At 41.8% G+C, this 13,734-nt stretch overlaps 1 pseudogene; it reads right to left on the bottom strand.

The window, feature by feature from the left end:
- Window positions 1-12,492: 12,492 nt before the first annotated feature.
- LOC126926961 (5S ribosomal RNA) lies at window positions 12,493-12,611 on the bottom strand (annotated as a pseudogene).
- Window positions 12,612-13,734: the final 1,123 nt, after the last annotated feature.

Raw genomic sequence — 13,734 nt, 5'->3', positions numbered from 1 at the left:
TCCACCACGCAGAATCCGACTCGACGGTCCTTGTCGTTGCTATCTCTTCCCTCGGGCAGTCAGGTGCGATGTGTCCCTCCGCTTGGCACTTGAAGCAAACCACCTTGGACGATGTAGCTGGTCGGCTTTCTTCTGGGCGTCGTGTCTTCGGTTTTTCGGTCCGCATTCTCTTGCGGCACTCGGTTATTCTATGTCCGGTGATTCTACAGTGGTAGCATCTGGCTCGGCCCGAGGTCCTGCTTCGCTTAATTCCAGGTTCCGTCGGTAGATCATTTGACGAAGAAGTCAGTCCCTTTCCTCGCGTATGAGAAAGCCTGCATCTCTTGATAGAATTGATCCCGGGTCCGGATATCACGCGAGAATGCTAGCCGCTCGGCCTCCTTGTCCGATAAACGCAGTCGATAAAGGACGAAAGCGTTAACTATTTCGATCATGGTTAGATTTTCCCACCTCGACCATAGGAGAGAGTGAAGACGATGGCCGAAAGCCCCCGTGGTTTCGTCCTCCAGTTGCTGTTCATTGAGGAATCCGACCATCATTGAGGTTATTGTCTCCGTGGTGCCAAAACGCGAGAGAAAATATTCGGTAAATTTTGTCCAAGTAAGACCATCGACCGGAATTTGCGAAAGCCGCCGTGCTGCAGTACCTTCCAGAGCACTGCTTAAAAGGAGATATAGGTCGCTATATCTTGTATAGACCTCGAAATTTCTTGTTGAGTTTTTGAATGCTTCTTCTCTGTCTCTTTTTAGGTTTATCTTATTCTCCATTATTCCCTTAGGGACGATTTCAATCATTTTTCCATACAGTAAATGATTTGGAGCAAATCCCGTTACGCTGTGTCTGGTGTTATTGTACTCTTCTACGCTTTCTTCTGCGATTTTTGTCCAGTTTCTTTTTTTTCCGAATTGATTTTACATCTGATCCTGTTTAATAATGTTTGATTTACCCTCTCGTTCAGTCCATTGGAGGATGGACAGTCTGTCGAGTTTCATTGGTTCTTGCCTTTATTCTTATTGATTCCAACGGTTTATGATGTGAAAGGACAGTAAAATATCTATCGATTAATCAATGTTACCAGTACTGAATCGCCTCTTTAATAGCGAGCTTCTGCGTCTTTTGTGCGGGAAGTCCTATGATGCTGTTAGTGTCTTTGGTTATCTTTTGAATTATGATTTTCTGTTCGATTCAATGCTAAGCTGAATTTATGGCGGATTCCGCCTCCTTGCTTTCGGTTTCACTGTCGGCGTCCTGTAAAGTTCACGGCCAACCGACGAGAACGAGTGCACTCAGCGCGGTATGCGCGTTGGCTGAAATAACTGGTTTTCTTATTTATTTTTAATGTGCAAAAAGATAATAAACATAATTAAAAGAAACGTAAGTACATTGAGTAAAAGAAACATAATTTAACATTGTAAATATTGTAAATAATTCTACAGGAGCAACAGTAGTTCTTCATCGAGCAACCGTGGCAGTCCGGGAGTGGTCCGAGTGAAGCATTCAAAAACAGCAAGAGAGTATTGCCCGTATTGACCAAAGACACTAACAGCATCATAGGACTTCCCGCACAAAAGACGCAGAAGCTCGCTATTAAAGAGGCGATTCAGTACTGGTAACATTGATTAATCGATAGATATTTTACTGTCCTTTCACATCATAAACCGTTGGAATCAATAAGAATAAAGGCAAGAACCAATGAAACTCGACAGACTGTCCATCCTCCAATGGACTGAACGAGAGGGTAAATCAAACATTATTAAACAGGATCAGATGTAAAATCAATTCGGAAAAAAAAGAAACTGGACAAAAATCGCAGAAGAAAGCGTAGAAGAGTACAATAACACCAGACACAGCGTAACGGGATTTGCTCCAAATCATTTACTGTATGGAAAAATGATTGAAATCGTCCCTAAGGGAATAATGGAGAATAAGATAAACCTAAAAAGAGACAGAGAAGAAGCATTCAAAAACTCAACAAGAAATTTCGAGGTCTATACAAGATATAGCGACCTATATCTCCTTTTAAGCAGTGCTCTGGAAGGTACTGCAGCACGGCGGCTTTCGCAAATTCCGGTCGATGGTCTTACTTGGACAAAATTTACCGAATATTTTCTCTCGCGTTTTGGCACCACGGAGACAATAACCTCAATGATGGTCGGATTCCTCAATGAACAGCAACTGGAGGACGAAACCACGGGGGCTTTCGGCCATCGTCTTCACTCTCTCCTATGGTCGAGGTGGGAAAATCTAACCATGATCGAAATAGTTAACGCTTTCGTCCTTTATCGACTGCGTTTATCGGACAAGGAGGCCGAGCGGCTAGCATTCTCGCGTGATATCCGGACCCGGGATCAATTCTATCAAGAGATGCAGGCTTTCTCATACGCGAGGAAAGGGACTGACTTCTTCGTCAAATGATCTACCGACGGAACCTGGAATTAAGCGAAGCAGGACCTCGGGCCGAGCCAGATGCTACCACTGTAGAATCACCGGACATAGAATAACCGAGTGCCGCAAGAGAATGCGGACCGAAAAACCGAAGACACGACGCCCAGAAGAAAGCCGACCAGCTACATCGTCCAAGGTGGTTTGCTTCAAGTGCCAAGCGGAGGGCCACATCGCACCTGACTGCCCGAGGGAAGAGATAGCAACGACAAGGAACGTCGAGTCGGATTCTGCGTGGTGGAGGCCTCAACCGGTAAACTGAGTCACCAGGGTGAGTCGTTCCCATTTTGCTTCGATTCTGGAGTCGAATGCTCGTTAATTAAGGAATCCGTAGCCCCGAAATTTTCCGGCAGAAGAATGACCGATATAGTAGTAATGCGAGGGATAGAGAATACATGTGTTAAGAGTACGTCACAGATTTTGTCCACCATATGTATCAACGGTCTTACATTGGAGATAACTTTTCACGTCCTCCCTGATAGTCGCTTAAAATATGATATCATGATTGATCGCGAAATTCTAAGTCAAGGCTTCGACGTACGTATTACGCCCGACAGCCTCGATATTTCCAAAACGAAGATAGTTAACGCCTGTAATGAGACCGTCGAAAACGAGATCGATCTTAGTGAAGTAGACACCGAGGTACTTGGTAACGATAAAGGCCGATTGATTTCTATTCTCGAAAAGTTCAAAAATTCGACACGCGGTGGTACACCATATCGAAACCACACCCGGCCCCCCCGTCTCCGGCAAGCCTCGCCGCCTCGCACCAGATCGACTCAAGCAAGTCAAGGCAGAGTTCGCAACCATGATCGAGCAAGGAGTGATGCGGCCATCGAAAAGCCCGTGGGCATCACCCCTACACGTCGTACCCAAGAAGGACGGAAATCTACGACCATGCGGCGATTATCGTGCGTTGAACGCCCGCACTGTGCCCGACAAGTATTCCCCCCCCCCCCCCCCGCATATAGAGGATTTCGCGCAACTCCTGCACGGTAAGCGTTTTTTTTTTTTTTTTTTTTTTTTTTTTTTTTTTTTTTTTTTTTTTTTTTCAAAAATCGATCTCATCCGCACTTACCATCAAATCCCGATCGCGCCCGAAGACGTCAAGAAAACCGCGATCACGACACCCTTCGGACTTTTCGAAGCAACCAACATGATGTTTGGGCTTCGAAACGCCGCGCAAACGTGTCAAAGGTTTGTCGATGAAATCACCCGAGGTTTAGATTTTGTGTTCGCGTACATCGACGACTTTCTAATCGCCTCCGAAACCGAAGAGCAGCACCGCGAACACCTCCGAATGCTCTTCCAACGCCTGAATCATTACGGGGTAGTCATCAACCCCGGAAAGTGCGAATTCGGTGTGAACGAGATCACATTCCTGGGACACACCGTAAACGCATTCGGAATAAAGCCGCTGGCAGAACGTGTTGACGCCATTGTAGAAGTACCGCTCCCCGAGACCGTTAAAGCACTACGTAGGTACCTCGGTATGATTAACTTCTACCGACGTTTCATACCGGGGGCAGCAAAAATTTTCCAGCCGCTAAACGACCTGTTAAAAGGAGGAAAAAAGGGCAACGCGCCCATCGAATGGTCGAAGCAATCCGAAGCTAGTTTCCGCGAATCGAAACGCGCCCTAGCTAACGCCACGATGTTAGCGCACCCGATACCTGGCGCGCCCGTTAGCCTCGCGGTAGACGCATCCGACTATGCAGTAGGAGCGGTACTCCAGCAACGCGTCAAAGACTCTCGGCAGCCGTTAGGGTTCCTCACTAAACCGTTGAGTTCCGCCCAGCGAAAATATAGCGCGTACGACCGCTAACTACTGGCAATATACACGGCGGTCAAGCGTTTCCGACACGCCTTAGAAGGGAGGCATTTTATAATTTACACAGATCACAAACCCCTTACGTATGCCTTCAAACAAAACCCCGACAAGTGCTCGCCGCGACGATTCCGACACTTGGATTACATCGGGCAATTCACGACCGACATCCGATACATAAAGGGGCCCGACAATAACGTAGCCGACGCTTTATCACGCATCGAAGCGATAGGAATGTCTGTGGACTACCGAACTCTCGCCGCCGCGCAGGAAAGCGACGACGAACTACGCGACATTGTTAACACCGGCACGTGCGCGTTGCGATTAAAGAGAGTGCGCTTCCCTGGTCACAACGTAGAATTATATTGCGATGTATCAGGAGACATTGTACGACCGTACGTACCGAAATCCTTGCGGCGTGACATATTTAACTCGCTCCACGGACTTTCCCACCCCGGGATACGCGCCACCCAAAAGCTGGTGACAACGCGTTTCGTCTGGCCGTCCATGAACCAAGATTGCCGAACATGGACACGGCAATGCATCCCTTGTCAACGATGCAAAGTCACCAGGCACGTATCCTCACCCGTCGGAACGTTCGGAACGTTAGCAGGCCGGTTCGAGCACATACACGTGGACATTATCGCCATGCAATATTCGTAGGTCGATATTGTCTAACGTGTATCGACCGTTTTTCGCGTTGGCCCGAAGCAATCCCTATCGCCGACATGGAAGCGCCAACCGTTGCTACGGCCCTTCTTTCGACCTGGATATCTCGTTTTGGCGTACCTTTGAAAATTACAACCGATCAAGGACGTCAATTCGAATCGCGCTTATTCGAGGAATTATGCCGGTTGCTCGGCGTCAAACATCTACGCACGACGGCCTATCATCCTGCGTCCAACGGGATGGTAGAGCGCCTCCATCGACAACTCAAAGCGGCAATCAAGTGCCACGACACGAGCAACTGGGTCGACATTTTGCCAATAGTTTTGTTAGGCATTCGAACCGCTATTAAGGAGGACCTCAACGCAACGGCGGCCAAAATGATTTACGGCACCGGCATACGATTGCCGGCAGAATTTTTCTTACCGACGAATCAACGGGCCAATTCGGAATACGCGAGCCGACTAAAAGAATAAATGGGCAACGTCAGACCGCACCCGGTTACGCGACACGGCGAAAAGAAAATTTTCGTTTTTCGCGAGATAGAATCTTCGCCATACGTATTCTTGCGCCACGACGCGATCGGAGGTCCCTTACAGCCGCCTTATGACGGGCCATTTAAGGTAATCCAAAGAGGCGAAAAAAATTACACGTTAAAGATAAATAATCGCGACGTGACGGTCTCCATAGACCGCTTAAAGCCCGCTTTTATCATACCGGAGGACCTCGAACAAAGAACCGCCGAGAATCGTAACGTGTCGATTCCGATGAGGCTTCGGTACGAACAAAACACCGATCAAACGAACGCCCGCGACGAAAGCGATGTAGCCGACAATAACCGGACGAACGGAGAAAACGCTCGGAATAGACACGTTACGCGATCAGGGCGTAGAGTCCGATTTCCCGATTGGTTTCAGGCAGGTTTCGGCTAGGCGTTAAAAGTCGCCGAATGCGGAATCAACCCCGACATTTGGTAAAAAAATTGTAACGTTGTCACTGGTAAGGGGGTACTGTAGCGGCACTCGACAGCAAACTTCCCAACGGTTTCTGTCTCGTGCCTCGCTACAGATAGAAGAGTATGAATACACAATCGAACACGTTAAAGGCAAAGAAAACCCAGTCGCAGATAGTTCATCTAGAATTCATGCGATTCAAAAAGTAGAAACCCCTGAAGGAACAGTAGTCTTAGATTTCTTACAACATTTTACGGAATGGAAAAAGAAATCCCAAAACGATTAGAAATGAAACCTAACGATCAATCTTTCTATCAATTAACTAAAACAGAATTAGAAGAGTTCAACGAGGCAATATGGTTACGGAAAATCGATAACATATTACGAAATAACAAAAAAGTAGGTATAGGAGACAACACGTTTGCAGAATTAGAATTAGATCAAACATATGCTTCTATGTTTCAATGATACCCGATACCCTGTCATTTTTGCATGGGACCCAATCCAGGAATTAACCGAGGAAGAGATAGAAAAAATAATTCAGGAAAATCATAACGGTACGATAGGACATTTAGGAATTCAAAAGATATACCAAAGAATCAAAGAACGATATAAGATCCAAAATTTAATAAGTAGAATCGAAGATCTCATTCAAAATTGTGACGTTTGCCAAAAAGAAAAACTAGTTAGAATACGACCTAAGGAAGAACCAGTAATTTCAGACACACCTTTAAACCCCAACGACAAAATAGCCATGGACACTATACGACTAACGACAAAGAATAAGGAAACCAATTTATCCTATCAATTCACGACAAACTGACGAAATACTTGATGCTAGTTCCACTGAAGACACAACAAAGCGAATCCATTATTAACGCAATTAAATCATTATATTTATATAAACTCCCTAGAGTTCAAGTGTGATAGGAACTCTCTCGGTTTACGGACAGCATGACTTCTTTTCTTTCACGGACAGAGCGACTTTCCTTATTTTACATTCATTTCCCAAACGGACGGACAGAGAGCAACATCAGAGATAATCAAGATTACAGAAGAAAGAGTAATTATTTAAAACATTGAAGATTGACGGAGAAAGATCGGCAGCTCAGGAGGTTGAAAATCGATTCTCGATTTTCAGATAGACATTGCACAGAACTTGTTATTTATTGTTTAATGTTATTAATTGGTTCTTGTGTATTTAATTATTACTGTTATTAATTGTTGTTAATTATTAATTATTGTTTACTCCTGTATTTTATTTAAGTATTTTCACAATAAACTCCATTTTCAGATTTCAGAATCGGTCACCTGAATTATCCCGAGATAAACAATCTTACATTTATATATTCTCTGCTCCCAAGACAATCCTTACTGACCAAGGACAGAATTTTATTAGCGAGCTCATAACGAAATTTGACGAAGCTTTTAAGATTAAACATATCAAGATGACTAACTTTCACCCTCGATCCAACGGATCATTAGAACGTACTCACACAGTAGTTAAAGATCTAATTTATACTAGTCTACGGGATAACGATGATAAAGAATGGGATGAGATACTCAATGTTATATGTTTAGGGTATAATACAGCACTTCACGTAGGAACAGAATTTACCCTTTTTGAATTAACGTTCGGAAGAAAAGCTAATTTACCTTCCGCGATTGCAAAAACCACTACCCTAACGTGTAATGATATGTCTTTTCCATGACAAAAACAGTTGAACAAATATTTGAAGTTAACGAGACAAACACTAATAAGTAGCGAGAAACGATACGCTCGAGATCAAAAAAGAAAGGTCGCGCGAACTCAAACAATTTTCAAAGAAGGAGACTTTGTACTAATTCACAACGATCATAAGAAAGACAAAAGGGATACCGAATGGTTAGAACCATATCGAATCCATCCAGTCAAAACATCTTATTATGAGATAATAATTGACAAGGTCGTTAAGAAAATTCACGGTAATAGGTTAGACATATTTTTCAGGACGTTCATCGTAACTACAACACTAATTTACGCTAAGCTTGGTGAAGGAATTGATTTTTTACCATTAGAATTATAGGTAGAAATTTATTGCGACATATCAGGCGACATTGTACGATGGTACGTACCGAAATCCTTGCGGCGCGACGTGTTTAATTCGCTCCACGGACTTTCCCATCCAGAGATACGTGCCACGCAAAAATTGGTGACGTCGCGTTTCATTTGACCGTCCGTAAATAAAGATTGCCGGACTTGGGCACGACAATGTATCCCGTGTCAACGATGCAATGTCACCAGGCACGTATTCTCACCTGTCGGAACGTTCGAAACTTCAGCAGGCCGGTTCGAGCACATACACATAGACATTATCGCGATGCAATATTCACAAGGATACCGATATTGTCTAACGTGTATCGACCGTTTTTCGCGTTGGCCCGAAGCCATTCCCATCATTGATATGGAAGCGACAACCGTTGCCTCGGTTCTCCTCTCTACACGAATAGCTCGTTTCGGCGTACCTTCGAAAATAACTATCGATCAAGGACGCCGGTTCAAACTGGTAAACTGCAACCGGTAAAAACTGTAATTCCGACACAAAACATTGTATGGCTATGTCGTATCGTCACGTATCGGTACTTTTGCCTAAGCCACCCCGCACTCGAAGTCCATTGTTTATTGTGAACAACATACAAATGTAATTCTCATCTACTGGTCAATAAATGTTATATAGAAAAAAAAGCACTCGTTCTCATCCGATCGCGAAAGTTAAGCAGCGCCAGGCACGGATAGTACTTAAATAGGTGACCGCTTGGTAACTCCGCGTGGTGTTGACCTTTTTGTTTTTCCAATCCTTTTTACTTCCCTTAATAATCTATTTTCAATAATCTATAATCTAAACATGAGGAAATAGAAATGCTTTAGTTTTACATGACTAATACCATATATAACACTCATTCTTGCATACATTTTTTCAAATATTCTTTTTTTGTACATTAAAAGCAAATACATCACTTATTTCAGTTAACGTTCATACCGCGCATAATGGAATCATTCTCGTCTGAAGGCAATTTGAGAGATGGGGTAGAGTTTGATTCTTTTGATGTAAAAATTTGATTCCTCTGTGGGACATGCTAGCAGAGTCCTTTTCAGAGATATTTTTTATTTTGTTTGCCCACTGTTGATTTATAATGTTTGCGAATTCTTGTTTTGACACAACTTTATTTTGTACAAAAGGTACTTTAATTATTCTAAATCTTCTTTTTGATCGAAGGAATAGTTTTATTTTAGATTGTTAATATTGGATGGTATCAAGCTTTTGTCTCGTAATTTTTTTTTTTTTTTTTTTTAATAGGTATAGGGCTCGAAAGCCGACTTTCTTACTTTATTTTTAGTACGGATTCTTGAAGAGCGGTTTGTATAAGTTTTTCTATTTTGTCTATAAATGAGACGATTTGCCTCTTGGTTAGGTTGACATTGTTGTGGATACTTAGGTCGCAGTACTTTTCGAGCTGATTTTGTAATTTTTTCTAGTTTATTTTTTTGTACTCGCACCTGGGTTCGTCACTCTGTGTTTCTAGGGTTAGGAAGTCAGATGTATTTTTATTTATCTGAAATACGGGAGCGTTATGGTCGCATTCGTAGTCTATAGTTTTGAGCCTGTTATTTGCCCGTAAATTAAGGAATTGTAATTGTGTGTCTCCAAGGCATATGTTTAGGTATGAGCCTTCTTTTGGGCAAGAGTCAATCCATTCTTCGTGCGTTTTTAATGATTGTTTTAGTTCAATTGTGTTTGTTGTTCATTTAGGGTTTTGAATATGCTTTTTTTGAAGTCTTCGATAAGTTTATTACGGTATGGTTTGTTACGGATATGGTTTTAATTGGATTTGGATTTTGCATTACGCGTGGTAATAAATTTGTTCGATGTGATTGGTTTTCAGAGACTTGGTTTCGGCTTATTCCTTGTCTTAGGATGGCTAAGAAATTTGACTACGGGGTGAATTTGCGGCTTATTTGAGCAACGCAAATTGTTGATTCTTTGCATTTGATGATATTTTCGCAAAGTTTTTTGCAAAGTTTGCACTCGCTTGGACCGTGCGGCTCCGTGCAGTTTGCATTTGTGACATTGCGTTATGTCATTTTTTCTGACTTTATCCAATTTACCCTAAAGTAATTTAGACGGTTCAATTTTAGTAGGTAACTAATATTGCTTTGTGGGGATACTTGGATTATGTAAATTGGAAGCAATTCATTGTTTTCTATTGATCTTTTTATTGAGAAGTACCAATATTTTGTCAATTGTACGTCAGACATCTGTAGTGCTTGTAACCCTGCGAGTATCTCTGTCTCGGAGAAACTATTGTTTAGACCCTTTAGTAAGACCGTGTGGTACTTCTTCGATTTGGGTGTATATGCGTAAACGCTGTCTTAGTTGCAATTACGATTTCTTTCGCTTTGTTAAAGACTGGCATACTTCGTAGGAATAGCACATGTTTATTTGTGTGTATCCGTTTAATATGGAATGAATTTGTGTTTAGAGTCTCTTCAAAGAGTTTTACTGTCTCCTTCTGGTCTTGATTGGTAATGTATGTTGGAGGCGATTTGTCTCTACTTGTGGGGGGCAGTGGTGTCAGCGTTCTTTGTTGTAGAGGCTGGTGGCCTGCCTGGGTTGTGTCTGGCTTCTCGGTAGCGTTGCCGCTGGAAATTCATTGTCCATTTCGCTGGGCTACGCCTGGGACGTTGAGGTTTTCGTTGATGATAGTATATCTCTCTCTCGATCCATTCTTTATTCTCTTTCGGACATGTGATTTCCCTGTGATTTCCTGAGAGGCCGTATTCCTACTTGCTTTCTTCCGTAGGCTTCCGTTCTTTTTCCTTATTATGGTGGTTTCTTTTATTGTTCCTATTTGAGGGTGTTGCTGTATCCGAGATAGGCAGGACTCTTGCGATTGCAATACGCTGAACCTATTTTTCGTTCGTATTGCCGATAATGGGGAGCTATCTGCTGAATTTATAGTTTCGTTTCCTTCGCGGTCCGCGTCTCCTGTTGTGCTTTCCTTTTTGCTTACACTTTCCTGCCTACTTTGTGCCCTGTTATTCCTGTTCAACAGGTTTGGTGGGCGGTTGAGTTTCCGCTTCCTTTGGGTGCCAAAGCTTGTATTGCCAAGAAAGTTCCTGATTCACTTTTGCTATATTTTTCTTTTGGTTGTTTCTTTCCTTCTCTTATTTTCTTGATTGTTTTTATAGTGAGCATTATTTATCACTTTTCCTTATTGAGTTTTACTGTATAAATTGGCAAACTCACTAACAGGCCTTGCGCCTGGTATTTTTTGCCAGTGAGGACCGACCTGCTTGGGGGGTTCCCAGCACTCTGACGAGAAAGAATGCATTCAGCTCGGTATGAGCGTTAGTTGAAGTAATCAATTTTGGTATATAATATTATTGAATAAAAAGCTTTTACGTCGTACAATTATGTAAGAGGATAAAAGAGATATGTAAAATCATGCCCGGCTTCGTTTTCAAGAAAATGGACTGCGAAGTTAAGTAGAGGCAACTTCATAATTGACTTTCGCGAAAACAAAGCGAAAAATGTCATTTTACATTTTCGACTTCATTTTCGCCACGCGCAGGGAATCATCGCCCTTCGGTTTGTGTCACAAGTTTTGGCACATGTATTTTTGCATTCTCTCAAACGACGTACGTATGTATAATACTTGCACATTCTACAATTCTCAATATTGAATACATATAACATTATCGGAAAGCATAAACAAAGCAACATATAAGTAAGAGTGTATGCGAGAATGATACAACATATGGTGATAATCGTTTAATGCTAAAAAGATATTTTCTTCATGTATACGACCATAGCTTATTAACAACCGCGCCAGCACAGGACAACCCATACATTGCCCACCGTGCCGATTTCTAACTAAGGAGGAGAACATCTAAACAAACTCGCAAAGGAAATAAAATGTAAAATAAAAGATCATAATAATAACAAATTCTCAAAATTCATAGAAACACTGTATGCGCACGTGCAGTTTTCTAAGTAAGCAGGACTAATATTCACTAATACTTGAAAAACAAAAAAGTCTAAAAATTATTTAAGTCGTCAATTATATTTTACGGTAATGATTTTGTTTAACGATTTCACATATTGTTTATACAGAACATCAAATTAAAAGTATAAAAAGATATAGGTAAAATTAAAAACATTAAAGATGACTAATGATAAATGACACGACTTGAACGTGAAGTTAAAAATTCATAATGTATTTTAATATTTTTTTACAGTGTAGTATCGTTCGGCTACAACTTTATTTAGTCATAACTGATAGTGTAACTTTTTAATTAATTTTAAGACCACTAAATTGGTGTATTTTATTACATATTGCACTTTATAAAAGCAGAAGAAGAGTCGCAATTAATTGGGAACAATTCCAGGTAACTGGATAAGTAAACAATAATTGGTAATAACAACAACAACAAAAAAGGAAATATGCGTTGCTAAAGTCAAAAAGGGAGACCTCCCCCCGTTCGGTCACTCAGCGATGTTCTTCACAGGGGGGAGGGAGATCTGATGGTTCGGTTGGCCAAGTGTTAACAAAAGTAAAAAGAGCCAACACCACACGGAGTTCCCAAGCGGTCACCCATCTAAGTACTAACCGTGCCCAGCGCTGCTTGACTTTCGTGATCGGACGAGAACGAGTACTTTCAACGCGGTATGAGCGTTTTTTTTTTTTTAACTTTGTTTATTAATTCCAGGTTTTACATATTTTTTTTTTACATGATTTTTTTTCCAGAATAAACGCTGAATTCTAATTGTAGGGTGGTACAGGCAAAAGTACCGATACGCGACGGTACGACGTAGCCATGCATTATTACATTCTTTTCTCTTTTTTTTTTTTAAGCTTATTATTGTTATTGTTAAATAAAATAAAATTAAGCCGCTGTTGCGCTGTGCTTATGTACGATATTTTAATTTATGTCCTGAAAGCCTGGACGCAAAAACAGGACAGTTCGCTAGCCTGTTAGGGAGGGGCTGGGAGGGGATGGACTGGGACTGGCGGGGAGGGGTGGGGAGGGGGTGGGGAGGGGTGTTCTGTGGGATTAGTATAATATTTGTTTATCTATTTACATATTTACATATTTACATATTTACACTTTTATTCGGTGAGCGTTGCTGTTCTGTGGCTCTTTATCTTGTTGTTTTTTGTTATGGGTTCCGTATCCACCAATATTTTTTTGTGTTTTTTCTGTGTTTGTCTTCTGTATCCTTTTGGGGGAGGGCCATGTTGTATCTCCACCTAGTGTCTGCCGTGCGGCCATCTAGGTTTTCCTCGTATTGAATAGATTTCATTCCTATTTTCCTTTGCATATGATAAATTATGGGGATGTTGTTTTGGTCTTGGAGATAGTTTCTTTCGTCTAGGTATAGGAAGGCTTCGGGGGGGATGTAGCCTGTTAACAGAGTGTTTTTGAAGTATGCGTCGTTTGGGTATAAGCAGCCGAAGATTAGGCTGTTTTCTTTGATCTTCGCGGCTTGCGAGAAGTGATTTCTCGTTAGTTTTAGGATGTGACAGTCGATGCGGTGGATGTTGGCTAAGTCGTATATTTTTTTGTTTTTTATGTATTTTCTGTATCCGCTGTGTTCTGATCTGTAAATGCTCAGGCAAGCTCTGATGCATTTTCTTTCAAATATGCGAATTTTTTCCATTATTGACGCTGGTATGTTGTACCATATTGGGCAGCCGTAGGTTATAATGGGTCTTATTAGCGATTGGTAGCACATGATTTTTACTTTGCTATCGAGAATTCTGGAGTAAAACAGCCTTTTTGTATTCCAAAAAGCTTTGCTG

This window comes from Bombus affinis, unplaced genomic scaffold (assembly GCF_024516045.1).
Source record: "Bombus affinis isolate iyBomAffi1 unplaced genomic scaffold, iyBomAffi1.2 ctg00000064.1, whole genome shotgun sequence".
Lineage (NCBI taxonomy): Eukaryota > Metazoa > Arthropoda > Insecta > Hymenoptera > Apidae > Bombus > Bombus affinis.
This window is presented reverse-complemented; position numbering and strand designations above follow the sequence as displayed.